The sequence below is a fragment of the Aplysia californica genome, unplaced genomic scaffold, assembly GCF_000002075.1.
Source record: "Aplysia californica isolate F4 #8 unplaced genomic scaffold, AplCal3.0 scaffold00223, whole genome shotgun sequence".
NCBI classification, from domain to species: Eukaryota; Metazoa; Mollusca; class Gastropoda; order Aplysiida; family Aplysiidae; genus Aplysia; species Aplysia californica.
In genome coordinates, this window is record NW_004797493.1 from 87,250 (window position 1) to 92,271 (window position 5,022).

Sequence of the window (5,022 nt, forward strand, 5' to 3'; positions counted from 1 at the left end):
ATATATATTTGGTAATACATTGTATTTGGTAAAGTGGACTGTGTGGATGGTTGGCACATCTATGGTCTTGTTCTCTGATCCCCCTGTTGCTGTCTTGTAACACCTCTCATCTCCGGCTCTTATCGAAACTATGTCCTTATTGTGCTGCAAGAGCCGTAAAACTGTTACTAAAACTAACGCACAGAAGGTGTTCCTGCAATGTGCATCAAGGTGTTCTATTGGTCCACTAGACTCACCAAGAAGAAATTCTGTGGTGAACAGAGAAGCCCCCAAGCTGGGCACTATCTCAAGTGGAAGTGGAGCTGTGAACTGTTCAAAATGTGGCCAATCTTTCTCTGCCAGAATCGTCCACAGCAGCAGACGGTAGATCTACACATCTACACGACATCATCTTAGCCTAAAGTGCTTCTAAATCTTCCGTTTCGCTGGAGAAATATTTTCGTTTGCCTATGTATCGGTCATCGTCAAACATTGAGAAAACAGCTGTCATGTTTCTTGCTCTTGGGAAGGGGAACATTATATGATATTATGTGCAACAACTAATCAGTTTAGAATGAATAAATGAAGGAATGAACAAACGAACGAAGGAATGAATGAATGAATGAATGAATGAATGAATGAAAGAATGATTAAACGAACAAATGAACAAACGAACGCAGCACACACACACACACACACACACACACACACACACACACACACACACACACACACACACACACACACACACACGTACCAGGACAGTACGAGCCGATCTGCCGTCTCCCCAGCTCCAGCTCACGCCGTGACGTCACCAGTCTGTCGGCCGACACCGCCCCCCGGAGCTCACAGATGCCGAGTGCTCGCTCCTTGCACAGCACAGACTCCCCTAGCAACCTACACACCATGACAGAACACATGGTTAGTTATGTCCATCCTTACACATCACAGACTCACCCAGCAGACTGACACATCATGACAGAACACACACGTCATAGAGAGAACACATGGTTAGTTATGTCCATCCTTACACATCACAGACTCACCCAGCAACCTGACACATCATGACAGAACACACGGTTAGTTAATATAAATATCGTCGGCCTGGTGATAAAACCGACTAACCCACAAAATATCCCCCCAAAAAAATTATTGGCGCTACCGATAGTAAATTGTCCATTTCATATGCTCACTCAAAGACAGATCTGAATTTTGTCTAGAAATGTCTTTAAAACATCAGAAATAAAACCGTATAACCCGGCACCCATCGGATTTTAGCCCGATAATTCCGACTATCCCACCTGCGAGGGACGGAATGAGGGTTGGATGTTTTTATCGCGCTAACAATGAGGGGCCACTTGCTACGTTACCGACTAACCCCGGCTCTGACTCCTCTACGGACTTCGTTTGAAATCAGATTCAGACCTGTAATAGTCCAGAATTTGCTCACATAACCGTGGGAGCTCTCCAAAGGAATATTTGTGTAATATGTCTTGTTGGTTTCATCGGGGAGTTATATAGATCTGGTTGTTTCCTCTTTTTTCTTCGTTTTAATGCTGCTGATAACGTTATTAATGACTAAAACTCCCCACTGTTCCCACAGAACTGTTTATCTCGTGACAATTCCGGTATTTGAAATGCATCTTTATGGATTTTGTTTTATATGAAACTATGTTTTCTGTCCGCGTGTTTTTCTTTGTCTCTGTACTCGAAATTCACTGATTGTGAAGGCATTTTCCCTTATTCGGACTACTGGCTCTTCTCCTAATTATTTTTCCTTCACAATTGAATGGACGAAGTAGATAGCATTTCCTCCTTTACTAACTCACTCAAAAAAATAATAATTGTGGGACCTGTCCACCACACTGTCTGCCCCCGAACGATCGTTGTTTTTTAAAGCGCTTTTTCTTTTTTTTTTCTTTTTTATTTGCTCTGTTTATTGCAGACCTTACCTTCTGAAACATCGTTCGACTTTCTTTGAAAGTTCATTTCGTTTGTGTTTTGAGTAGATTATTTTCTCAGTGTCATAGCCTAATGCTTTATCTTTATATCAAACCTTAGCTTATATAACGCTATAACATTTAAAAAGATGATGTCACTCTTGCTGCGACACCTCTTACCCTCAGCGCAGTGGAAAGTGATCACCGTGACCAGTCTAATGTCACATCAGCTGGTAATACAACAGTTATGTCACCTTTGATCTCTGCGAAAAGGACACGGCATGAAAACGATTGGAAGGGTAACAAAAGGAAGAGGTTGAAAGAACTGGGGATGCCTCTACCCATGTCAAGACACGAAGCGAGCAGGATGTGAACTTGATGTCCTTTGCAGTTGTAAACTGGTTGGTACAAAATGCAATGACATCACTGGTCACTATCTTGGAAAGAAAAGAGAGCCTACGTATATGCCACGATAAACATGATAGACAAAAAGAGATCTTACTCAGCAAGGGAAAACCCAAGGAGAAATTATAGCCTTCAATACCACTTACAAGAGTCAATGGTCAAAGAACACCTGTTTGTAAAACAATCTTCAAGAACACCACAGGCCTGACCCACTGGTTTATTTAAAGTGTCTTCTCCGAAAAAACAAACAAACAAGAGGTCCCTTAGAACACATCACGCCCACCATGAGAGAGCCAAGGATGACAAGTTGTTCCATAAAGAGGAATTTTTTGACAAACTTTCGAAGATATCCTCCTGTCTACAGATGACAATCCAGAAAACGTCAGATCTGCATCAAGTATAGATGGAGAACTTTGCAGAGAGGGTGAAAGCCACATTGAGCTATCAAGTGTTCTGCCAAAAGTTCAAGAAAAACAATTTGGGTTCACCTTCAACCAAGAAAGACCAGTGCGACATTTGTACAAAGTTCAAATCTGGAAACCTCACAGAAACAGAACACACAGCTCAAATATGAATATGAGGAAAGCTGCAGCTAGACCAGAGAAGGAGAAGGACAGGAAGGCTGTGTTTGTCCTTTTTATGGAGATCCAGTGCGTCCTTCTGACCCCATCCCTAAAGACTTCCACCTTATATAATACAAACCTGGCTGTACACAATGTTACGACTTAGGATCTTGCCACCAGAGACGCCAGATGATATGTCTGGTATGAAAGTGAATTTGGTCTGAGCTTCAAAAGTTTTCATCACGTCTGACTCACTAACTGATGTTGCAAGTGACTGACTTCAACCACTTCATCATCTGCAGTGATTGGCGCAACTACTAAAACAGAAAGCCACCCTGGTGAGTGCAAGGGCCTCGCTGGCCAAAGAGCTTGACATCACAGTTGAGCAGAAATTCTCCCCAAGGGCCATACCCAAATGGAAGTGGATTCAGTCCATGGCACTATTGAGCGATCGCTAAAAAACGCACTGATGTACATCCCAATGGACTACGTGAACATCATGCTTAAAGCCAAACGCATCCCCAGACCCTATGAAGTTATGTACCTGGACCACAGCTTTTTCAAAGATTTCGCAAAGGTCGGAGAGCACTAAACAATCCGACCAGAGAGAAAAGCAGGCGATCCTACTGTCACTGACTTGCAGGCATCAAAGTACATTCCAGTCTTTAAAATTCAGTACAAGCTGAACTGTGATGATGGATGGCAGGCGCTGCATGGACCAAGAAAGCTGAACACAAGTGTACGACGGTTACTGCTGGACCTCTCTGCAAAGACAGATTGAAGATAACTGCCAACCAGTAAAAACATCACTGGAGTTGAAGGTCGTCGTACCACGATGCTGCCACAATTACCAGGAAACTTTGCCTCAGTAAGAAGTTTTGAAAGCGATCAAGTCAAATTCGATTATTGTAGAGTCTTTCAAAACAATGGTAACTTTTGTCGTATTGCCTTGTTATAGCCACAGGACACAGAGTGAGACAGACATGCTCTTCTATTGTCTAGAAATAAAGTAGTAGTTGTCAAGCCACGCACCTTGGATAAAGTTGGCGCCTTCTTTGGTACTCACAAAGTCTTTTTGTATAATATTAATAATGATATATCATTATGTAACCAACTTCTCCCAAACCATTGCTGAGGTAGCAGAGCTTTTGTGTGGCTTTCTGCTTTCATTTCTTTCTTAGTATTACTTTTTTCCAGGCCTTTGAATGGCCACCCAGTGCCAATAGTATCTTGTCGGACACGGTTATAATATCCTAAATAAAGGCCTACTGCTGCTGCTGCTACTACTACTGTTGTTTTTGTTGTTGTTGTAGTTGTTGTTTTTGTAGTTGTTGCTGTAGCTGCTCTTCCTTACCCTTCCAACCTCCTGTTCTTCTTATACCTAGTGCTGTGTTCTGCTTCTTCTACTTCTATTAAAGGTTCAACTTTGTGACTGCTGTTTTTGCCCGAATTGACTCCGTAGCACTGAAGAAACGGCAGCAGCTGATAGTATGTTGGTAGCAATAATATAGCCCTCCTCCTCTTCCCTCTTCTTCTTCTTACTCCTCCTCCTTCTTTTTTCTCCTTATCCTCCTCCTTCTCACCCTCTTCTTCCTCTTCGTCTTCTTCCTCTTCTTCCTCTTCTTCTTCTTCTTCTTCTTCTTCTTCTTCTTCTTCTTCTTCTTCTTCTTCTTGTACAAAATATATTGACGATTGAAGCAAGTGATCAAATACGCTACCGTCAAGTGTGGCTTGGCTGCACTCAACCAAACTCAAAGCCAGCAGTGGCTTCCTGATAAAACCGGTCAACCCACAAAATTGAGGGTTGGTCGGTTTTATCCAGGAAGATTTGAGCGATATAACCGTCTAACCCACACAGTTTCATTAAAAGCAAGTTTTAAAGGAAAAAAAGGTCTGCACATTTTCGGTAAAGTGTTTTTATATGTGTTTAAAGCATTGATTTATCGTTAGACGCCTTTGTTTTGAAATAAAACAGTTTTTTCCTTCTCCTGTAAAATTTACCTCGCTGGGGTTAGTCGGTTTTATCACAAGGCCGACGATATATATACACAAAGTTATATGTCCATCCTTACACAGCACAGACTCACCCAGCAAATACACGTCATAGAGAGAACACACGGTTAGTTATGTCCATC